The 26,108-nt window shown below is 38.9% G+C and overlaps 1 protein-coding gene across 12 annotated transcripts in view; it reads right to left on the bottom strand.

Annotated features, from left to right (window-relative positions):
• The window catches only part of LOC134225339 (sodium-dependent nutrient amino acid transporter 1-like), a 31,295-nt gene extending 14,007 nt beyond the window's left edge, over positions 1–17,288 (bottom strand). For 2 of the 12 annotated variants that reach the window (XM_062705317.1, XM_062705316.1), the window contains exon 1: positions 17,019–17,276. The gene's annotated coding sequence lies outside the window, so the exon portion shown is untranslated. Of the gene's footprint in view, positions 1–14,944; positions 15,244–16,659; positions 16,836–16,915 lie in introns of those variants that run through there. The other 10 variants (XM_062705324.1, XM_062705318.1, XM_062705319.1 and 7 more) reach the window with 10 other exon arrangements.
• Between the last annotated feature and the right edge of the window lie 8,820 nt (positions 17,289–26,108).

Raw genomic sequence — 26,108 nt, 5'->3', positions numbered from 1 at the left:
GGTAGCGCTGGCTAGCAACATTGAATAGTAGTTTGTTTTAAGTTGATCGTGAATTACTGTATTTTCGGAAAGCAGCTGATCGTTCTCGCTTTAGTGTCCGTAAACGAAAGTTAGACCATGGCGGTTTTTGTGGAGGTCTGCGAGCTGGTGCAACATGGGAAATTGTCTCTTCTAACTTGTTACACAAGTAAACCACCGCGTCGTTGATATGACTGGATGTTTCAATAACTTGCCAATCGATTTCAGAAAGCGCATTGCTCAGTGCACTATAGTCGGTTCGCCAAAAATCCAATGAATAGTTTTCGGGAGACTGTTCAAACACTATAGGCGAAGGCAAACTTAATGACAAAGTTATATGAAACCTGAGGAATAGTTATATGAATCACAGAATACTTCCATTTGGAACCACATAGGTATTGCAGCGAGATTCCATTCGAAATTGCCGAAGAATTCTGTTCCGAATCGCAAACAGAATACTTTCGGAAACGCAGAATGGTTCTATTTTAAATCGCAGAAAGATCCCGTTGGGAATCGCGGAAGTATTTGATCGCTGGATGATTCCGTCCGACAACGCTGAATAAATCTGTTTCATATTACACAATTCTGTTTGGAATCGCAGAAGGACTCCGTTCGTAATCGCAGAATTATTTCGTCGCATATCGAAAAATGACTACGTTTGGACTTGCAAAAGAACAGTGTTCAGAATAGGAGATTCGTTTCGAAAATTTTGGATTCACAGATTGACTCCTTGCTGGAGCTCTTCTTGCCCGAGTGGAGCCTTCACCGATGCGTAGTTTACTGCAGTAACTTCAATCAGCTGCCAGTTGCTTTGCCATAGCTCGTATGGTCACTATCGGCTCTCCTCTCCCCTTTCGTCGGCAGATGGTGATAAACCGTAATACGCTGGCGGTCACCCGCAACAGACGGGGAATCGATTGGCGTTTTATCGGTGCCACTTTTGCCCGAGATATCATCAGACTGCAGTGCACATCTTCTTGTGTGACCGCTCAGATTTACGATGCAGCCGTACCCTTGTTCGCTGGCATCGGTGAAGATATGCACTGCCAGCGAATCAAGTTCGGCTTACTTCGCACCGCCGAGATAGCATCGGTAGTCCGGATCTTTTCTACTTGTGGCAACAGTTTTGTCCACCGCTTCCACAGATCCCAGGAATCTGAGTCAATTTATTCGTCCCAGCCACATTAGGAGCGCCAGAGATGCTGGATGATTTTGCCGTAGATGGTGAACGGCGACAACAGTCCGAGCAGATCGAAGAGTACCATCACGCAGCTTGTGCGATGAGTCGTTTTGTAGGGCGTTTTCCCTCACACATGTACGGCATCATCTCTTCACGGTACTTTGTTGAGAACGAGAATTCGTTCATACTTGGGTCCCAGATCACTCCGAGAACTCTTTTCTTCGACGTCTGTTCCTCTCCCAGACTTTGTGAAACTTCCGGCGAGTTAGACACCCGATTCCGGATCTAAAACCCTGTTTTTTGGTGGACTAATCTAACCTCTTAAGCTAGGGAAACCGCCTCTTTTACGGTGTCGACATTGTCGAAGTAATCATCCACGTAGTGTTTGTGAATGATGGCCGCCGACACTTTTGGGTATTGTGCGGCGAACGATTGTACGACAATTCCCCGAAAACCAATTCCCCGAATGCAATTTCCCGAATGTAATTTCCCCGAATGTAACAATTCCCCGAATGCAATTTCCCCGAATGTAACAATTCCCCGAATGTAACATTTCCCCGAATGGAACAATTCCCCGAAAATAAAATACCTCTTTCAAACACATCTTCGCAATCGACTGTTGTATGCGTCTGATAAAAGCAGCGTTCAAAAATACATTCAAGAGTGTCTTATAGGAGAATATCAGCTGAATAGCCTTTGGTAGTATTTGTAGTTCTTGTTCCTCCAAGATGTGTTGTTGAATTATAAAGATATCAGAGTTCAGCGTTTTCTAAGGTAGTTTTTTTTTCTCCCAAGATAGTATCGCTGCAATTCCGATTGACAAATTCCTATCTTCGGAATCAAACTCCAGTCGTGTATATACCTTCTTCAAATATATAATGGTGGATGTGAATCCTTGTAAACAAAAATAATGCGTTTGCCCGGAAAGAGGCAATGGTGAATGTGATTCCTTCTTCAAAAATAATGCATCTGCTCGGAATAATGTTCCGAATGTTATTATTCGTTCTTTAATAACATGTATCTGCTCTGAATATGGAGGATGTGATGCATTCTTTAAAAGAAGACATTTTTACAAAGTAAGAAAATGGTAGATGTGGTCCTTCAAAAATAGGCGTTAGCTCGAAATAATGCAAGAATGAATTAATTGAGAATGAGAATGAGGAATAATTTGATCTCTTATGTTGATGGAGACGAATTTGGCCAGAATAAGGAAAAAAATATATAAGATCACTTATTACGCAATATGTATTGAATGTATCATATTTCACCGAAAAACATTTTGCCGAATTCATTTTCTCAGTACATAATTAGGCGGTCTGTAACTTTTGCGATGTGATTTTTGATGGATTATACTTTTTTCAGAATGACCTTTGGCGGAATACTGTTTTTCACAATGTTCTGTCAAACAAATTAGCATTTTCTTAGATAAATGTGGTGTAATATAACAGCAGTTTTGAAACATATAATTGCTTCATATCAATTATTTATTATACCTGGCAAGCGTGCTACTTGCTCAGTAAACGAATAATCTCCTCTTTTTGCTTTATTGCGGACAGAATTTCTGTCTCGAGAGGCCTGTGAAAACCCAAATACCAGTGGAAAGGAATCACTCCGGGCAAACACTATTGATGCGCGTCCTGCTTACTTGACGTTTCTGAAACTGAATGAGGCAAGATATAACATCGACTACTTGGATGCTTATTTGGTTTCACGATGAATGTATATAGTCAAGTTATTCATTCTACATGTTCAGTGAACATCATAATGTTTGCTAGTATATAAGCTAGTACCACACATCCACCTCCCTCTCCGAAAAAAAATAGTGGCATACGTCAGTGTTTAGAAAGAAATTGGCTTTACTGTAAATGCGGACCTATCAAACCGAAAAGCATCTCTGAGACTTCGTAAACGGATTTTCATTATTTGTGCCCAATTTTAATACACTTTTTGTTTTCACTATCAGTTAATTATCATCATGTCCACCGATTCATTCGGTTCATTTATAACATATTTACTCGGAATTATTTGGTGGGATAAATATGTAGCTTCTGTGGTCACACACTCGTTCAAGAATGGAAAATCTAGGCAATTCCAAATGATCCATATTGGACAAAAAAATCCCAAGTAATGTATTTGACATGTGAATCTGTGAAGGCTGTTTTCCAGATGAAAACTTCACATATGTTTAATTAACTACGATGCTATGATTTTGCCTTATGTTGGAGGGTGTTTTTCCCTCCTTCATTTCTTCTCTTCTCTAACTTCTTTACTCCTCAGCAATTTCAACTTCTTTCTAATTTTGTAATCTTAGTTAGATTCTCGAATATTTCCATAAAAGCAGAAACTATGATAGCTTAATACCGAGATTTACTGTAGAGATAATGCAAAATAACGGGATGAAAAGTTAAAATTGTCTTCTTTTTTGTTGCTGACAAAAAAAAATCGGATCTTTGTCATTATTATCTACGACAAAAACAAAGCTTTGTCGTTGGTTCTCTTTTGTCGCTCGTTTCGCATGTGCATCCAAGAAAAATTGATTCCCTGCTCCTTAGCTAAATCTTAACTTTACAGCTTCTTCCTTGTGTTGTGTCCACCCAAGAAACAATTGTTGTTTGAAGAAATGTCTCTTACAGCTACGCTATTCAGCTGTATGTTCAATTATGATTGATTTATTGCATTTGATACTACTATACCAACCTTGTTCGCTCAAAAATGGAGAATCTATTCAACAACAGTAGTTGTATGAGCATGTTGAAATAAATGTTTAAGCTATCACCTTGCCTCGATTGTTCAACTGCAAAAACAATAAAAGAGCTACAACAACATTAATTAAACGCTTGTTAAGCAAAGCGTATTATCCGAACTAATAAAGCGTTTGTTCAATGTTTTACAAATAAGGCTGTTTGATATACTGTTGATTGTGTAATATAGAAGATTGGAGGAAACTATTATTCAACATTAGTTTGAGAAATAACGTTGGTTTTGGTGGCTATAATACTTCTCAATTGTTGTAAGGAATATCTCAAATAAAGCTTATTACAATTTACACAACAAGCATTTTTTTATAAAAATGTAAAAAGAGGACTAATTCTTACGGATAATTTTTATCTTGATATTATTTTATGACTTTCATGAACTATCGATTTTTCAACTAATTTTTTTACATCAACTAGCCATTACTACAGCTATCACAATCTCGAACGATGTGAGGCTCGAACCCAGGACCCTTCGATTGACATACTCCTGCTCTTCCGCTGCTCCATGCTATGTCATATAAATCGACCATGTTAAATGTAGTTATAAATTATTTAATACCAAATTGAACAATTTATTGCACAAACATTGAATAAACAACATTTGAACATGTTTATTAAATAGAATGTACATGACAACAATATTGTTGAAAACGTTTGCACAGCAACGTTTATACAAATTCAGATAAGCATCGAATGTAGTTGCCCCGATTGCAGTTTAAGAATCGTTGAATAATGAATTCTGAAACAACCTGCTTCCAATAGTTCATCCGAGCGCCCATCATTGTCTTAACATCAACAATGCTTTTTAGTATAATTTTATAGTATTAAGCAAAAACAAGCTTTATACCAATCGTAGGATCTGGTACAGCTTTGAGTTCTGCGAATGTCGCTGCATTTTCCACTGTTTTGTGTTGTATTTGTAGCGTCCTACACAACAACTCGCTTTAATTTTCGGTGATATATACCACTCTTTTTAAACTTTTTGAAAGATTTATCCACTTTCACAAAAATTCAATGCACAGTGACATCCGCACAGCCAGATACGACATAATTGATTTTTTCAATAATGATGAATCAACAGCAATTATGTTGTGTTGAACAACATTTGAAAGAACATCACTATAAATAAATAAGTAAGTTATTTTAACAGTTATCATACAGTAAACTTATTTCACAATTAATCAACATGTTTGGTTCAAAGGCTTACAATCTAATATAAGACACATTACTTCATTGAATTATACAACTTCGGCAGCGGTGTTGAATAACAAATTCTAACAAATGTTATTAATCATCACATAAACATGTTATTCAATATCAACTTGATTACACAAAATAGGATTTATTTTGGTGGAATAAAGAATATTTACAGTGAATAATACAACTGTACTTCACACTTCCAGGGATATTTTAGAGCAACATTTGTTAAACTTTTATTCGATGCTTTATTAAAATAACAACAAAACAGGGAACTAATGTAGTGAGTTCAATCAGTATAACATTTATTAAACAACTTCTTAAACATGCTTTATTGTTCAACTACCATCGCTTCTAAACAACAATTGTTCAACAAGTTTGTTGATTTATGGCTCTGAATTGTTTCTTGGGCACTCTATATACTTTTCAACGTTCTTTCATTTTTGCTACGGTTTGGTTGAGGATTCGGCCCCGTCTGGCCATGCTCTTACTTCTTGGACTACAATAACGAGTTTCTGGAGAAATAGCTGATTGAGCAGCGCATCTTAGACTACCAATGTTTGGTGAATCGATCTTAAGCCGACAACGGTAACGAAAACAAACTGACGACGGGTTTCTAGGAACTTCAAAAGATGTCTGAAGATGGTAATTGGGTAGTTGCCTGATATCCTTAAATCCAAAAACACACAATATATGATTCACTATAATTGCTACCTTCATCTATTCAGAGCGCATAAGACGGTTTATCTTGTCGATAGGCTTCGGAATTCTCACTATTTGAACAAATACCCAGGATTGATCCTATTAGCGGAGTGCGATTTCTCCATGTTCATGTGTGAGCAAAAAAATTCACAAACAACATTTTTTTTGATAGAACGACGGGAGATAAACTCGTGATCGCTGGCTGGCCGGATTATTGTATTTTGCGCCACTTGCTTCTCGTCACTTCTCCGGATAATTTTTGCAAACATTTTCACAAGAATTCAGAGCCACAGCGGGATTTGAACCCAAAACAATTTTAAAATGTTCGGAGCGCCCACTATATCTACACCATCACACGAACTAATTTAAAGCAAAGAGAAAAACTGCTGTATTGAACCTACTGCTTATCGAGGCGCATCGTCAGATGCAATCAGTTTGAATAGGCGAATAAGGCGGCATATGGTTTTCGCGAAACACGGGGAAAAGGATAACAAATTTTCGCACCATATCGCTGGTGTTGATGTTTATCGCACAGTAAGTTCTCCGGATCAAGTGGAAGGAGGAGAAATCTGTTATCGTATGAGTGAGTGAGAAAACCAAACTCTGCTTGTCGGTTAAGTGAACGAACTGTCTCATATTAGGGGTTGCCCTTTATTAGCTCTAAGGTTCATGCACCCTATCTCCCTTCATTGACTTTTCTCAGTTTGTACTTGTAGTTTCTTTTTTGTGCCACCTGTTTATGCCGTGCATCATAGCCGCTCCTAAATGTAGCAGGCTTACTAGTCATGTAGGTATATGTTTACCGCTTCAGGGTTTTACGTGGGAGGATGTGGGTTCAATCCCAGGCCCGTTCCATTTTTGTATCTTTCTGTATATTTCTTCTTTTCCTACAACTATCATTAATTGCATTAATATCACATTGGCAGCCCGTTAACTACACTGACTCACATTCTGTCGTGACAGGCGCCAGTGTAGCCTAACAAGAAAGATCACCATTTAACTGTACGCGGTCTTGTCGATCTAAATTATTCTATTCGTTCGCTGTGCGCGATCCCATTGGCACACAGCAAATAATTTTGAAAATTCAACGACGTGTTACATTGCAGCTGTTCCCAACAAACGAATAAACATTCGATATTCAATTGAATTTGATTGAATTTTACAAGCAAGCACAGTTTAAATTCATTTTGATTTGGAAGAACACTCATATCGATTGAATCTTACGTTTATTTGCATGCTCCAAATATGTGCATGAAAATACATTTAAAATCACAACATATTTTTATCTGTGCATGCTATAAGAGCAGTCTTAATGATTCGCTATGAGCGCGGTCCTTTCGACCCGCTTTGAGCGCGGTCCTCTCGACCCGCTATGAGCGCGGTTCTATCGACCCGCTTTCAACGCGGTCCTTTCGACTCGTTTCCAGCGCGGTCCTTAAAACCTGCTTTCAGCGCGATACTTTCGACCCGCTTTTAGCGCGATCCTTTCGACCCGCTCTCAGCGCGGTTCTTAAAAACCCGCTTTCAGCGCAATCCTGTTGACCGGCTACCAGCGCGTTCCAAAACAACCGGCATTGGAGCAGTCCTTTCGATGCGCTTTGAGCGCGGTCCTTTCGAAACTTACCCAACACCTTGTCACACATATAACAACACAGTTTACACCTTCAGCTCAGAGTGATTCCTTTCCAGTTTGTATTTTTTTGTCAGGATCTAAGTTTTGTTTTGCTGTCGTAAAATAAAAGCAAAACCTGGCAGGATCGCCAATGTGAAAACCCAAATACCAGTGGAAAGGAATCACTCCGGGCAAACACTATTGATGCGCGTCCTGTTTACTTGACGTTTGGGAAACTGAATGAGGCAAGATATAACATCGACTACTTGGATGCTTATTTGGTTTCACGATGAATGTATATAGTCAAGTTATTCATTCTACATGTTCAGTGAACATCATAATGTTTGCTAGTATATAAGCTAGTACCACACAAGGCCTTAATTTAAAGAAGGCATTATCTCCTCCATTCTCATTACACCGGACAGATGCGATCATTTAAAGAAGGCGTTGTTTTATTTTATTTTTTTACTTTATTCCAGACAAACGAGTTCATTTAAAGAAGGGGCTATTTATCCTCTTTGCCTTATACCGGTCAAATGTGTTCATTTGAGGAAGACATTATCACTTTATTTCCCCTAATACCGGGCGATGCTATAACCTAAAGAAGGAATTATCTCCTACCGTCGTCTTATACCGGACAGACGCGTTCATTTTAAGAAGACATTCCTTTGGCTTTAAACCGGGCAGATGCGTTCATCATACCGAGCAAACTTATTAATTTAAAGAAAGCATTATCTCCTCACTTCGTTTTATACAGATCAAATGCGTTCATTCAAAGAAAGCATTGCCTTCTTTCAGCGCATTGTCTTCATCTTCAATGGCTTTACATTCTATCTGAAACTTGGACTGTTTTTCAGCTTAGTGTTCTATTATTATTTCCACAGTTATTGAAAGCTTTCCGGTACCTGCCAGTTGCATGAATGTCTTGTGTAGCATGTACAATGGATACATTGTGCCCAAGGAGCCGAAAATGCTTCCCACCCTGAAGTATCTTAGGCCGCATCGAGAATCGAACTCGCAACCTCCGGATCGGTAATCATACGCCTTTGCTCGCATGGCTTAGTTAATACCCATCGCCTTGTGCCGCACTCAAAACGAAGGGAGATGCATTCGGGGAAATGTTACATTCGGGGAAATGTTACATTCGGGGAATTGTTACATTCGGGGAATTGTTATTCGGGGAAATTGCATTCGGGGAAATTGCATTCGGGGAATTGTCGTACAATCGCAGCGAACTATTCGGCATTCCTATTCTTCATAAATTTTCTCCATTCTATTCTTCTCAAATTCTCCGCAAGGCCATTGGATAGCTGTCCGGGAACCGTGGGTCGTCTGTCTTACACAGCAACCCGGTCTCGTAGCGATCACCGTTACGTTTAGTGGTGCGTTCCAGTATTTCCTGGGCACATTTTCCTCTGTCGTTTCTTTCGGTATCGTCACCATGGTGAGTCGGTGCACCGACTCTTCCAGCGCGTAGTGGCTTTTGAGAAGCTCATGCAGGTCATCATTGGTAATCTGTTGATGGTAATCGAGGTAGTTGCCAGCCACCACCGTAGTGGACTGCCTGGATCCGTAAACCGTCCAGCCGAGGTTGGAGCGAACAGCAATCGGCTCCATCGGTGCCCCTACTTTTGCCTCCAGTGGAGCGAGCGAATGAATGTTGTTCGCCACGATTAGCAGATGTGGCTGTTCATCGTTAGACTCGATCGGCAATCCACTTATGTGGCCGAACTGCGCATTTCCTCGTGGTCCAGTTTTTTTATGCGGTAACATAAGCTTTCCAATTGTATACACCGTGTGCAGCAACAACTTGTCGTCGGCCGCTGGACTTGTACCCGACGCCCACAAAATTATTCTCGAGACATTTACAGTCCATTTGATGGTCAGCCGCTCTGGTAATCCGATCAGCGAGCTTCTTCTTCATCAACCTGACCGAAGCACCTTCGTCCAGGAACGCCAACACCGTTGTCGACTTTCCTCCGCAGTATAGCTGGGCTGGAACAATCCGGAACATGAATGTGTAATTTGTCCTTATGTGGGACCACTCAACCCGACCACATTTTCCACCGGATTCATCATTGGATTGAGCAAAGCCCTGCATTCGCCAATGTTGCAGCGGATGTTTTTCCCAGTTGGGAAAACTCTCCTCGACTGTTACGACGGCTGGACCTCGACGTCTACGTTGGCTTCGTAGGCGTCCACCACTATCTCCATGAGGAAATCCGTTAGCGTTCGCAGCGTGGTTTCACCGTAGCCTCTCCGATAATGAACCCATGCACGCTTCTCTCGATACGGAAGCTTGGTAACCAGCGACTCAATGAGCAGCGGATTGACGAGCTGTTGCCGTAGATCCGCAGCCTCCAGGTGTCCGCAAAATGGTTCCACCGTGTTTCCGAAAGGCACTAGCTCGGGTGCATACCCTTCGAGCGCATCCTGCAACCTCATTAGGTTTTCGTGATTCATGTAACCACAGGCATCGTTGGAGGTTTTGTAGGGCGCGTAAAACAATGGCCACTGTGCCGGCTTGCCCGAGAATTTGGGAAGTTTAAAGGTCAGTCCCTTTCTCGCTGCCAACGCTGCCCCATCCCGTCTTGACTCACGTTGTCAACCTTCCTCCTGCTCGATTGCAAGGCGCCCGCTTTTGCATTATAGCATAATTTCAAATAATTATAGGAGGCTGTTCATTTACCAAGTAGACAGTTTAGGGGGAGGGGGAGTATGTCGGTTGTCCACGGTCCTTACAAAATTTTGAATATGTGTATGAGCAAATGATCACAATAGGGGAGGGGGTATCTACAACTGGTCAAAATCTGTCCACGTGGTATATGGATAGCTCCTAGGTGGATTTTCTGCAACCCACACAGACTTTCAGGTACCGAGTTTCTGTACACCGCTGACTATGTATTTACTTTTATTTGAAGCATATTTAAGCCTCTGAAGTTTTTAATGTCACTTCTTTGAGGTAAGATTTTCAAACAATTATCTAAGGGAGCATCCCTAAATCACGTAACGCCTTGAGGGGGAAGGGACTGCTCAAAGTGTGATGATCCATACAAAATTTTCAGAACCTTCATGCAAAAACTCAAAGGTGCAGCCCAATCGGGTTGCACGCAAAGGTGACGTAGGACTACGTAGCTATACGAAATGGAGGGGTTTTTTCATCATAATTTGTGTAAATTTATTAGCATTGGTCAACCGAATCAAGAAACTGAAAGTAGCTCCCAGTTGGATAAACCAGCCATGGAAAAGGAACGACTCATCGGCCGCATTGCTACTGAAGCCACTCGCCTATCTTTCAGTGGATATCATCAGAATCCTAGAAGTCATTATGCTCAAAAATGTCCGTAATGAAGGAAAAATAAGCAGAATCGGAGATGGCACGAAACCAAACACAAATATAATAAATTTACAACGTTTGACTTCCACACGCGATGGAAGCGTACATGCATCGTTTTCTATTGCGCTGGTGGCAAAGTGAGCGGGACTTCAAGGATAAATTACAAACAGTCCTTTTCAGGACTTAAACTATTTATCCAAGAAGAGGTTTTGACCGTTGGGAAAATTGTTTACCCAAACAAACAGACTGTTCGGCTGCTTAAACGACAATGACGATTTTGGAAAGATTTATTGTTTTTAATAATGCGCCATTTGAAAAACTAAGGCAGCTAAACGACATTGGACAAGTGGAATTTTCTGGCACGATTCTTTGGTATTGATTCGTTAGTCATTAGAAATGATATCGGTTTTTTTCGGGTTACCATCGTTTGGCGACGACAGAAAGTTGCCCTTTGGTAGCACAACCACAAACGCGCGTCGGAGGGAGATGATGCAATGAGTTTGTTCAAATGGATGGCGTCAGTAGCAGTCAAATGGAATTCCTCACAAGATTTTGATTTGTTGTTGAGGTTGAATGACGACCACCAACGCAGACCACCACCAATTCGATGATTTTCCTTTGAAAATGCTACCAGTGCTGCTGTGCTTCGTGCTGCTGTGTTCGCTCCGCTGCGTCCGCTCTGCGTAAAATCTTGTTCAACTGCTCTCTGCGAAATCCCGATCAAAATGGCTCGCGCGCGCTGGAAAGCAGCTTTCTTGTATTCAACAAATTAGGCCCGTTAGCTCCGCCCCTTTGTGATCTAAAATAGGTGTATATATAATGTGCACTCATAACGATTAACGAAGGGGCGGGGCTAATGGAATTACTTCATTAAATATTAGAAAGCTGCTTTTCGACGCGCGCAAGCCTTTTTGATCGGGATTCCGCAGACAACGCACCGTTTTAAGAATGACAGATTCTGAAAATCCTATGAATTTTTTTTCGCAAGATTCAGAATTTAGTTATGAGATGTTAGTTATCTAAGATGCGTATTGTTGCGAGGAATATTAACAGAAATTTGACTCAAGACGAAGTTTCTTCATATTACAAAACATTATCTCTTGGCATCTGTCTGTCCGACCGACGTTCACCGATGGGTGGTTGCTGTAGATAGTTTCCCCTGTGGTGGTGTCTCCATTGATTTTATACAAAAGCCACCATTTTATACAAAAGAAGGTTGATCTTACTATCCGAAATAAACTTTCTTCAAAGTGAAAAACTCAATCGTAAATAACGAATTTGATAGCGCGTCGGAGGGAGATGATGTAGTGAATTTTAATGGATGGAATCACTAACAGCAACCAAGCTACCACGCCAAACCCGATGCCACCGAAACAGTCCATTTTCGCAATTAATTCTTTCTTTTCATAAAATGTTGGTCCTGAGAAGAACCAATTTTATTTTCCCAATTCCCATTCCAATAACTAACTGCATCCAATCGCTTGTCGACACCTTGCGTTGTAACTGTCCGACCGCCACTTGATGGTTTTTCGCTAAGCCTCCAAAGGGTGAAATAATTTTTCAGCATTGCCACACTGCCACCCACTCCTTCGTGATGCTGTGTCCGCACACTGCCACCCACTCCTTCGTGCTGCTGTGTCCGCTCCGCTGCATCGAATGTCGAACCGCTCTCTGTGGAATCCCGATCAAAATGGCTCACGCGCGCCGAACAGCGGCTTTCTTGTATTTAATAAATTAAGTCCGTTAGCCCCGCCTCTTTGTGATCTGATATGGGTGTGAATATAATGTGCACTCATAACGATTATTGAAGGGGTGGGGCTAATGAAATTACTTCATTAGATATAAGAAAGCTGCTTTTGGGCGCGCGCGAGCCATTTCGATCGGGATTCCGCAGACAACGGACCGTTCGGAGAATGACAAATTCTAAGAATCCTATGAAACTTTCTCGCAAGATTCTGAATTTGGTTATGAGATGTTGTTTATTTAAGATGCGTATTGTTGCGAGGAATAACAGCAGAAATTTGACTCAAGACGAAGTTTCTTCATATTACCAAACATTATCTCTTGGCATCTGTTTGTCCGAGCGACGTTCACCGATGGGTAATTGCTGTAGAAAGTTTCCACTGAGGTGGCGTCTTCATTGATTTTATACAAAAGAAGGTTGATCCGACTATCCGAAATAAACTTTCAAAGTGCAAAACTCAATCGTAAATAGCGAATTTGATAGCGCGTCGGAGGGAGATGATGTAGTGAATTTTAATGGATGGAATCACTAACAGTAACCAAACTACCACGCCAAACCCGGTGCCACCGAAACAGTACATTTTCGCAATTAACTCTTTTCATAAAATGTTGGTCCTGAGAAGAACCAATTTTCTTTTCCCAATGTTCCTTTCCAACTAACTGACACCACAATTTGTAATCAATTTTCAGCAATGGCACTGGCGGTGCGGGATCGCCACAGTGCTATTTTTATGGTCAACCTTTTCTTCATATGAAATTCTGGTTCGTTGAGGTTGAATGATCTGCAGCAACACATCGAGCTCCCCCACCAATGCGATGGATTTTCTTTGAAAATGTTATTAGAGCCTCCGTGATGCTGTGTCCGCTCCACTGCGATTGCTTTGATGCGTCTGCTCTGCGTAAAATCTTGTTCAAACTGAGGATTAGATCCAAACCCGCAAGTGATTGATTTTTGATGTCTGTGCTAGTAATGCATGTACGTGATTGGTTAGTTTACCTATTTCTAAGCTTTTTATCAATTATAGATAATAAATAGTTAAAAATCAGTATTTTCAAATAAATACAAAGAAGCGTTGACTCATCCTTGATCGATAGGTCCAAAAAAATTGAAAATCCATCGAGAAACGGCTGAGATATTAAAGTTTAAAGTCTATCATATTTTCGTGACGGTCCCCGATTTTCGCAATCGTAAAGTGTACCTCAATATAGAAAACACAGACGTAGTCCTACGTCAAAAGTGTGACATAAGGGGGGAGGGGTGGTTGAACATGGTCAATTTCTGCTTTATGTAATTAATGGATCTTCCCTAAGGGTAAAATGTTGCACATTTTATTGTCCGTAGCAAGTAAGCAAGGGAGCCAAATAATGGTTTTGCCAATGGCGCTAAGTGTCTGCTGGTCTCATAACACGGTAGATCACTTTGACGTAGTGTGTTACGGTGTAAGATCTACCAAACAAAGCCCTAGCTTAATCTATTTTTCAAGCTAGGGCAATAAGTTGTGGTAATTAATGATTCATCGTATTAAGTCGTCGCTACCATCAGCTCTACCCTGCAGATAGAATTTTCACCGTTTGAGGCTAAACTGTACGCAGCGGAGGCAACTTTTCAGCAATTAGTTTAAAAAAAACTTGGTGCCCATCCTAGGCTGAACTGTTCACTGAAAAAAATCGAGTTAGGGGTTTTAATGCGTACTAACTCTTCATGAACCGTTAACAATGGTAGTGAGAGGAACACACGGAAATTCTTGTTACTCAACAAATTCTTTAGCTAAAAATGGTTTTGTAGCTAAAAAAACTGGTGATATTCTAGAAGCAAGACAAGGATGTGGCTAGGGCTCCGATAACAGTATAACTGTTCTGTTTTCTCAAGAAAGTATTGAATTACTATTGACAAAGGGCGCGCCTTCTAAGGGATTGCTCTCTGTGAAGGGTTTAAATAGCGTGACCTTATCATTAAGCTCTTGAGAAAACAGCATTTCTTCTCAATAGTAATGGAGTGATTCGACATGCACTTATACACTAAGGATACGGGTAACGCTACAATAGATCTAATAACTGGTCGCAGTGGCACATCCGAACAGAAAAAAAAAGTGTCTGTTGCGGCTCTGTTTGTATTGAAGGTATATATCGTCTAAAAAGATTACTAGCAATGTGAGCTGATAATTGATCAAAATTGTATTCTTAATAAATAAATGATTTTTTCATTAATTCAAGGAAAATGTTTATGGGCATTAGATCATGTTTAAGCACATGACTAAGCGCTGCAGAAACAGTGGAATCTAAATAATTCTGGATGAGAAGACATGAACAATATTTCACATAAATTAATCATTGACAAACAATTCTATAGAAAAAAGGTTGATTCTATGCTATGTAAAATTCAATTAAAGAATACTCACATTTACTGCCGTCAATAAAAAATATAAAAATGGAAGCAACTATTTTACACAGCACTACTAGTCCGACACACCTCCATGTGAACTTGAAACACTGACCTCTGATCGGCAATGCATCCGCTACCAGACTAAAAGTCTACGAGCAACCGTTCACTTGCTGATGTTCCCAAACCAGGACCCAAACAGTTTACTTTCAAAATTTTGATTTCATCGAATCAATCGTCTCAAATTTCAGGCCGGGATGAGGATAATGTTGCATTGTTGCAGTCACTGTACGATCTTTGCCTTCGGGTCTGCACTTGTCGACTAAAATGTGATGGAATGAAATTACTCATAAGAAACCGTACAAGTTGGACCCAACTCCACGTGTACAAAGCAATGCCAAACAAACAAGTTGTTGCGATAAAGTTAAGTGTGTTTGTAAATTGTTGATGATAAACGGAAATGCCCTTTCAATTAGGATCACAATCAAAGATAATAATTCTACGGACTTCCGATAAACCAAATGATGTCAGTGGCTGCGTAGAACAAACTTTATTCACAGAAAAATATTCATAAACCAGTAACAACGTATATTGCCTAATGGCTGGTATTGATGCCACTGACTGACAGGATACGGCATCTTAAAATACGTGTCAGTAATCATAATAAAACTACCGCAATAAAGGAGAATCAAATCATAATATCGTTATGATGGTACGGTCTGATAACAACAATATGGGAATTCGCACAGATGAGTAGATAGGCTAGAGACTGACACGATAGATCTTATCTGCGTAGTAATTAAGTGAACAAGGCTATCATTTTTCGGTCTACCGCCTAAAAAAAGCAGAAGCAGCTATTTTGGAGAAATATGAGGTATAAACAATGTTAGATATACAATATATGTTACATATTATATGCTATTTGAGTTTGTGATTGTTCTTCAAAGTATTGTGCTAGATTGAAAATAGTTTGACATGTACTAATCAATTCAATTTGGTCTAGAATTTTGCATCGGACTTCTTGGAGCTTCTTTTTGCAAATTGGGACTCTTTTTAACATTTACAAAGAGAATAGAAAACATAATTTTCATTCCCTACAGGACACATCCAGTGCAACATGCATTTGTAGCGAATTCTGGGCAAGAATTGGTACTTGTCAAGGCTTATTCACGAGTTGAGGGACGCTAGGATCTAATCGGTGAATCTTAGAACAACGTTAGAGCTGTTGCTTCTCAAATCATGAGCTGGTTTCGCAACTGTATTTTGTTGCGTTTCACTATAAGCAACATGCAAGATCACACTACCCAGTGCAATTCGTTCACAAAGACGATCACTATAACCAACCTGCCCAAATTTCAAACTTCCAACGTTAGCCACTGAAAGCGCATAGGAACCCCTGCCCTCGGCTTTCATTCAGTCAGTTTCCAAGTCGTCATCTCATTCATAATCCCCTATAAACCTGTACTCGGATGCGTCAGATATTTTCTTAAATCAGCCTTTTCCGATGGTTTATTTTCCACTAATTTTCCTTCCATATTACTTTGACGAGGGATATAATCAAACTCAATTTGTTCAGAACCTTCACGTGATGAAGAGATGCTTTTAACTGATTTAATTATTATTGCACTTAATGATTAAAGGAGAACCCGCATTCTCTGTTGGCACAAGTAGTAGAATAGTATTAGCTCGTGTTACGAAAACATTCCACTTAACAAATTAAAAAAATATCTGTACATGTCAAGTTGTTGTTGAAGTTGAATTATCTTGCTAGTATCGGTCAAGGCCAATGTAAATTGTTCATCTATGCGATAGAAACTGGTTTCTCTTATGAAATTCTATACATCACTAATTGTTATTTTTTATTCCACTCGTAAGCTGGAATGTCATCGATCCATTATTCTGCGTTTCTATGAAAACGATGTTTCTTTTACAATAGATAACACTTCCATTTGCACTACATTGTTTATCTTCCGTCATATAATAGGTACACCTTTCATATAGCATCCCACCAAAATCATGCTGCCTACAGCATCACATCATCGGCTAACATTTGTTTTCCGTTAGTATAACACACAGATGATTACTCAACGCACTATGACCTGACCCACGTCCACGGTAGCAATTTGCACTCGCAACAACAATGATTGGCCAAATTCGTTGGAACTGCGCCGAACGAAACCGCGGCGTCGAAGCAACTTGCCTGTGCAAGCGTTACCTGGGAACTAAGCCTTCCAGCGGTGATTATCCTTCGATTAGCGGCCCGGCCAAACCGTCCATCATCGCCGTCATCGCCGGCGATGAGCGGCAATTCACCAACTACTCGACGCGGGTGAATCAAATTGCTTCTCTGGACAAACGGAAACAACGCAACGAGATGGGTTCGGTGGTAATATGATATGAGAGCGACCAGCAGCGCTGCGGCGGTGATTCCACGTGTGTCGAAGGGCAGGTGCGATGTGAAGTGTATGTCGGTCTGGCTGTATCCATCAATACCAGGTTTCAGCTCGAACGGTTAAGCTTTCATAGAAAGCTTTCAGCTCATGTAGACTCCGCGTGATCGAGGTTGGTCAGTGAAGCGTACCAAATGTAGTCAAGTGGTCAAGTGTTTTGGCACATTTCCCGAAATTTACGCACCAGTATCCGAGCCCTTTACGTTGAGATTAATAAAAATAATATAAGCCAGTCTTATCCAGTGGATGCACAACAGGTGTTTCCGGCATCGGCTGGTCCAATTCAAAATTGATTTAACTATTATACTGGATAACTATTATAAACTGCAATAGATTAGTCAAAAACCGAAAGTTTGGAATTTTCACTTGGCGAATATTTTGTGATATCAATTGGTGAAAAAAAAAACAGAAATGTTTGGCATGACGGTTCAGTTGGCGATTAGGTTCTATGATTGGTTCATGAGTATTGGATGTCACTTAACGGAATCCGATCCTAACAAATCTATTTAATTAATTTAATCAGCGTTATAAGCTAGTTTACTGGGGAACGGGTTTGCTAAAACTTCATGCAATAATTATTTCTTTTTAGTTAAGAAAATTCGACTAAAACTGACTCAGACACTGCTTCTGTTTGCTTCAGTGTAGATCAAATATGTATGTTTTGCTTGGGATATGAAATCGAAGATGATAAAAATTCAGTGTAGGGGCACTGCTCCTTGAATTCATCATGTACCTAAATCAATACCATACAAAAACTAATAATTGGTGCGCCAATTGTTTTGTTTCTCATTTTTGTGATTTTTTTCAGCAGTTAGCACGCCGTATAACAACAAAACACGACACAAATTGAACCTAAATATCCTATTTTGCGAATGTTATTGATATAGGAGCATGTTATTAACATTGGAACAGATACCCTATATTATATACAAAATTGTGCTGGTTTGATGCTTCTATGATAACAACGACATGGTGATCAAGGGATCGCATTTTCTCGATCGATGTATTCACAAGTTCACGTTTGTGGTTTGTCGGTCAATATCTTACGTGCCATATAAATAAAAAATCTTTTGTATGGAAAACATGTTATAGGGGGGGGGGGGGGGGTTGAAAAACCCAGAAAAATTGCTTATGCAATAAGTGTACGGCCCCTAACTGCTTCCCGACACTGAACTGGAATTTTCATCCAAGCAAGCTATATATGTTTTCCGTTACCAATAATAGCCAATGCGTTGTGTGTTGATCACCAACAAAAAAAATGAATTCTTTTCGAATAATTCTCGTTATATCATACTACAGTACTAATGTTTGTATTACAGTGAAACCTCCATGAGTCGATATTGAAGGGACCATCGACTCATGGAAATATCGAGGAGTGGAGAAGAAAATCTTTGGAAAGCTGTTTGAAGGGACCATCACAGCAACCCAGGAAATATTTTTTTAGTATGGCATAATTTGCTTTCATGAGTCGATATCGAGTCATAGAACATCGACTCATGGAGGTTTGACTGTATTGTAGACATTGTATACCCTAATTACAAATTATGAGGGCAAATAGTTTATGAAATGAAGGTCAACATGTTTGTTTTCGCAAGCTGAGAATCTGATTTCAAAGTCGATGATAAGCATGGCGACTTACTTTCGCCGCTGTAATAGCAGAGATAATAATATTAAGGATCAGGAGGTACCTCGAAAGGCACAAAAACACCAAGTTGTGCCTCCTCAAGAATGTCCCTGGCCTCGAATATCGATTCACCGTGAACGAAATGTTATCGACACATTCTTTTCGTATACGCAATCTAGCCCTTCGCCTCAAGCAAAAAAAAATTGTTCATTCCGTCTTTGTCCGTAATGACATCTCCGTTTTTACTCTAGGGTATAAGAAGTGTACTCCAGTCAACAGTACAGAACATCTTCTTGAGCTCACTGGGCAAAGTCATTCTGATGACACATCAATTTTTTTCGACCGATATGTCCTTCACCGGATGCCAAGTTTTCACACTCAATGCTGACGATCTCAAAACATGATATCTGTATCTCCAATGCCTAATTTATCAAACCAGAAATCATGGAGATCAAAAAGCATCTTTTCATAACATTGAAAGAAGTGAGGATTCGAGCATACAGGATTGTAAAACCGATATTTAGATCATCGCTTGGTCGGCTAGTTACTCGAATCTCAAAACGATTAGAATCTCAGGGTTTAATTGATTTGAGTGTAGGCTTAAGTGATAAACTTTGTAAACATCTTAAAACTCACTCTAATAAAGTTTAAGAAAAAATTGAGTGTAGGCGTGGCTTTAATTTCCTTTTGTACGTACAATACAATCCTATTCACCACACGTTTTTGAGCCACGTCCTCTTTTAACGGGAAGGAAGAGAGTGTTTGATAAAAATGTATGCTGTTATGTGCATGAGGTCGACTGGAGAAGATGTTTTCAGCTTCGTCTGGTTACAGCGAAACGTATTGATTTTTGACCTGAAGCCATTTAACAGCGTCGAAATTGTGTTTAAGTCCACGTACATTCAATTGGCGGATTCGTAGATTTGGTAAATTAGGCATTGGAAATCCAGATTTCATGTTCAGAGCTCGTCACTTGAAAGAGGACATATCGGATGACAGTGCGTCGAAGAAATTGAATATATCGTCAGAATGGCTTTGCCCAATGAGCTCAAGAAGACGTTCTGTATTATTGACTGGAGTATTAGAGTGATTCAAATTTTGACTTTTTGGCTCCCCGATGCTTAAATGATTGCATTTCTCATTTTAATGATCCTCCCAATTTTTTAGCTAATTTGGATGTAATTTGAGTGAGCACGAACAGTTTGAAGTTTGTATGAAAATCACTATGAAAACAGTAACTTTTGTGGAAAGCCGTTCCCAACTCTTCCCATTAAGCTCCAAAAATATATGATTACATTGACAACATAGGAAATTTAACAAGGTAGCGAATCGTCTTTGTTGCGAAACGTTTTGATGCTTGCAAGAAAAGATATTAAGAAAATACTGAATCGTGGGAAATTCAATTTAACACGTAAAAGAATAACATCAATATCAATAATGAGCATTTTTGTTTCTTTTGTAACTTGACTTTCAAACGACAAATCGCTTCGCAACAACAACTGCCTTTCAGCTTAGGAAGTATTCTATGTAGTCAACGTGTTGATTACCATTAAATAGTTCATGGGCAACCTCACGGAACGATCTTTCACATAAGGGTCAATTTTCACAGTAATTTGCATGCAAACATCAAATGACGTGTGCACAATCAAATTACATCCAAATTCGCTAAAAATTTAGGAGGATTATCAAAATGGCAAATGCAATCGTTTAAGCATAGGGGAGCAGAAAAGTCAAAATTTGAATCACTCTACTGGAGTATACTGTTTTGCCTTGGAATCAAAACGGAGATGTCTTTACGGACAAATGTTTAATGAACAATGATCTATAGAATGTGAAAAGAATGTGTCGATAACATTTAGTTTACAATGAATCGATATTCGATGGCTGGGACATTCTTGAGATGTTTTTGTGCCGGTAAAAATAAATCACCATGTTCATCATCGACTTTCAGATCAGATTTTCAGCTTGCAGAAAACAACATGTTGATGTCTAATAGGGACACGGCAGGTATTTCCGTCCATCGTCATAGGGGCTAAAACCTTCGAAAGCAACATCCATTCGCTAGAGCTCCACTATAGCAGAACGTATCTCCCGAGCTTAAGATTTGATACGAATAAGTTTGTCAAAAAAGTGTCTCCTTTATTGGTTTTCGAGACTATGACGAAACGACGAAAATACCTGCCTTAACCCTATCTAATGTCGTTTTCGTTTTTAAGGTGTAGCAACACCGTTTAGTGCAGCATTTTGCACGGCAAAAACGAACGTTTTGAGTGCAGTTGGGTTTGTTTGTTATGGATACCTGTTGGATACCATAAAAATAAAACAATAACAACGGGAGAAACTTGACAACAAACTACACTACACGGCACACTCTGATTTTTTCTGGTGCTACACTGCTTGTTTCAGTGCAAGAAAAATGCTACACTGGTGTAGCACGAAAATCAAAAACGAACATTTTCGGTGCAAAAGTGTAGCACGAGTGTAGCTACACCGCAAAAACGAAAACGACATAAAATAAAACAAACATTAGTACTTTGATATGAAAAACTAGCAATGGGTAATGTTTTCAACATAACCGCGAGTAGACGTAGGACTTGTATAAACGTAAAGTATTGACATTTAACTTCTAACTTTTGGATCTATGAAGTATGATTATAGGTATTGATATTGGAAACGACCACTTCCATGCTGTGTAGCAATTTGTTTATTCAAAACTTTGGAAAATAAAACTAATAATTAAACACATAATTAGAATTCCCTTGTTTCTAACTATTAAGCCCTTATTTACTCAAGCAAGTGTAGGGCATTTATATATTTTTTTTTATTAATGATAGTATTTGAAGTTTAAAAACTCTATTTATAAAATGTTCAGACTTGGGCAAAATGTGCTACTCATATGTGAATATGTACATTATGTGGAAGATATTGATATGGAAAATGTATTGGAGATAACGACTTTCAAAGGGACAGTGGTTACCTGCAATACATTTTCCAAATCAATATCTTCCACATAATGTACATATTCACATATGAGTCTTCACAACATTGTAAATTAATGTACAATCGGGTGGTTTAATCCTCGGAAATACGCAATTTACTTTGAACCAAAATGTGCTATTTTAGGGGAACTGTCCCGTTTTCCAAACAAAAAAATACAGCACCAATTACGTTGCTTCTTTTTGCTAACATGCGTGCTTTACTGCTGAAAAAAAATTCACAACAATAAGAAACAAGTCAAGGAGCAGTAACCCCACTAAAATAGGGGAGGTATTGCTAATACGTCAACGAAAAATTATTCAATGTTTTGATTCCCAACTCTACGTCAAGTTTAATAAGTCTACGTTAAGTTTAATAATACAATTTCTCAGAAAATGCAAAACAAAGAATAACACAAAGTTTATTTAAATATTCTTTTGGGAATTATTTTTTGCGAACTTTTTTAAAACATTTACAAGTAATACAGCGAAATTTTCTAATCTAAAATGGATATTAACACTATTGCTGATTGTGCATCTTTAATTGATTATGCCTTCTGCAAACAAATGAAAGTAATTATTTCAAATCATTTTTTATTTTCAACAGTGTAGTTGATTTTGATTGCTGGGGAATCAGAACTGTTATAGTATAACCATGTTTTAATAAGAAAAAATATGTTAAGCTCTTTGTTTTAATGTACGTGTCGTTTAGTACCAAGCACAACTTAACCCATCCCGGGATCATGTGGATTATGAAACCAATCACCTGGATGAGCAGACCAAATTTCTCTAATTTACTCTTCTTCATCCACCACCGCTGCCCTCGCTGCCTCAGCCATCATCGGCCTCTAGCCGTGAACTCCGAGCGATACGATGGGCAATTGCATCCATCGCAATCGACACCACGCAAAATACGCTCACTTCTTTCATGCATATTCGCAGACCCATCGGCAGTTCTACCGCTACCGCTGGTGACTGCATGCTGTCGCTGTGTAGGTAAACACAGCATACAAACTAACGAAACGAAAAAATGCGCGAGTAAAAAGCATGTCAGTACGCGCTGCTGTAACAAATTGTAATGACTTGCACACGGCAGACTTTGCCTCTTTTATACACAAAGAAAATCTTCCGATAGACCCGAAGGCCCGTGGCATACCGCATTCTGATGTCCGTGTTAGGAATGCACAGTTAATAATCTAAAGCTTCAATGAAACAGGCAAATTGCTGGAGAGTGTCCGAGTTGATTGATATATAAATCTTAAAAATCCATCGAAAGATAAAGGCGCTAGTAATGTTCAAAATCTTCCCTTCCAGCGTAACGCTCTCGATTTCCAAAAATCTAAATGACACCCAGTATAGTAAAGAAAGACGTAAGTCCTACGTCAATAATGAGAATTATTCGAAAGAATTACATTATCAATTTTCTTGTTGATGATCAACAAACAACATAACACATTGGCTGTTATGTGACGGAAAACATACTATATGGTTTGCTTGGATGAACATTTCAGTTCAGTGTCGAGAAGCAGTTGTGTGTGTGTGTGTGCGCCATCCTCTATCCCTCACCCAACTGGGGGTGTTGATCAAGTAGTACTACGAATAATTTGATCATATCTTATGCTCCGTAATGGTGCCCTTTTTGTTACTGAGACTAGTACCACAAAAAAGATTCACTTCTGAAGCAAGAGAGGTTTCTTCAGGGAGTGTGGGGAATGGGATGTACTAATTATTCATAACAGGTACAGCAAAACTTCACAAGGACGCCCTTATTTGTAGTAACTACTCAGGGAGTAGAAGGTCGAGAAGAGCCACCGTTGCAAACTAAAGCTTGAACCGGATACCTGGGACTCCCACAATATCCGCGGCAATAGCAGCAAACGATGCTCTGTGCGTATTTAGTGTAAATCATCATGAACATAGTATTCTGAAGCACTAAGAAAGAGAACTGGAACATGCTCACCAACTTATTTTGTCCCGAATTTTGCATTTCCTCCTTTGCTTCCATTGAAAACGTGATCACAATGCCCATCTATGGTCGATTTGGAGGCTGCGTTTGTTTATGCTGGGTTAGCAGCTGTGGTAGTTTTGGTAGCTGATAGTGTCATGCTGCTGCCTTCATATAGGATCAACTGCCTCCATGGTATTGAAAATTTGAATTTGAAATTGAATTTTTGAATTCTGAAAATATTTGTTCAAAAGAAGGGAGGCAGCATCAAACATTGCAACATAATATCATGAGTGTTATTGATTGGAAATCATATACATTTTTAATACATGGAATACGTATATTTATAAAAAAGCTGTCATTTCACAGGAAAGTAGTGATGTGGAATCAACCATTATCAAAATAGTCCATTAGTGCATTTAGCTGGAGATCTTTTACCTTGGCCCTATGTACTGCCTGCAACCGCATATTTGTCCCATTCTTACTGGGTTTTCTATTCATATGGGACAGATATGCGATAACAGACAGTGTACCCCTAGGGGTGGTCAAGAAACATGAGTGAGTAATTAGTGATTTTATAGCAATAGAATTTTGATGGATTTCACCCTTTACACTAACGCCATCTCTTGTACGCTTCATTTCAACTGTTGCCTGCGAGGATATTTTACATCCGCTGCCGATAATTTGTGCGTCGGCGCGCCACCAATATTGCTTTGCTACGAATAACTACGCTATTACAATAATAATAATAATAATTGATTGTGTGGTCACGTGATTATGAAAATAGGATTTATAAAAAATATAGACGACAAAGACAAATTTTGAAACAAAAATATGACAAAATGAGAATATATAAGAATACGAAAATATGAAAATATTATGATATGACATGACATAATGAGCTATGCAAATGTAAAATAATAGATTTGCAAATACAAAAATATAAATTTATAAAAACATGAAAACATAAAATATGTAATAAAGACAAGAAACAAGAAACCCGCGTGACTAACAACGGTACTCGCAATACATGTTGGGTTTCCGAAGGTTGGTTTCTTCCTCTAGACTCTGGTAGGCACTGCAAATCCATCGTTTCCTTACCTAACATTAAACTAAATTTTATTTATATCAGTAATGCAATATAATACGTAAACTGTTCCGTCTTCCATCTCACTGAACATATATTCATCTCATCGCGAAACAAAGAAATACGGCACCAATTTTGTCGCTTCTTTTTGCTAACATGCGTGCTCGCTGCTGAAAAAAATCACAAAAATAATAAACAAATCAAATACATTTTCATTGCTTTGTTTTTCGTAGGACCAATATCGGAGCTATGAGATGAAGTCCAGGAGCAGTAACCCTATTTGTATGATAGAATATTGATTACTTCCTGCTCTGCATATCTTTTTTTTCATTAAAAATGTATTTGAAAACCGGAAATTAAAAATATAGCTGTTATGTAATACCGTCAAGCATGTATTGCTATGATTATTTGTTTGTAAATATAAATTATTGATTTAAATGAATAATATTTCTGGATATCAAAAGGAAGAGCTATATAAACAATAAATAATATAATAACTACAATAACAATAATAATAATAATAAATTATATTAAATGTGGACGAGATGGTCGCAATGTTGAGTACGAATTCTATAAAACTTACTACTAACTATTAGAGCTAGGGGGCCGTACACATATTACGTAAGCACTTATGGGGGGAGGGGGGGTCTGTCAACATCTTACGCGCCATATAAATAAAAAATCTTTTGTATGGGAAAAATCTTACATGGGGGGAGGGGGGGTCGAAAAACCCAGAAAAATTGCTTACGTAATAAGTGTACGGCCCCTAGAGTATACATATTTACGAAATGTTTTGTCTTTTGCAAAATGAATTTAAAAACGCGGATAAAATAATAATATTATTCATATGAAGGTTATAAAATATTGTGGAAATAAATTAAATGATCAATATGAGATATAATATAAGAAGTTATGTTGCACTAAATATCAAAAGTTTTATGATAAATGTATAGAGTAAAATTTTTGATCCATCTACTGAACTATTGTTCGCCATTTCCCATCCTTCTACATATTAAATTGAAACAACTTGAAAACTGGAAATGAGGATTCATTTGATTTAGGATTTCTGCATATTGTTATCATGATATTCCACGTTTGTCTT

This window comes from Armigeres subalbatus, chromosome 3 (assembly GCF_024139115.2).
Source record: "Armigeres subalbatus isolate Guangzhou_Male chromosome 3, GZ_Asu_2, whole genome shotgun sequence".
In the NCBI taxonomy this organism is placed as follows: domain Eukaryota; kingdom Metazoa; phylum Arthropoda; class Insecta; order Diptera; family Culicidae; genus Armigeres; species Armigeres subalbatus.
Note: the sequence above shows the minus strand (reverse complement) of the source record. Positions and strands in the feature narration are given on the sequence as shown.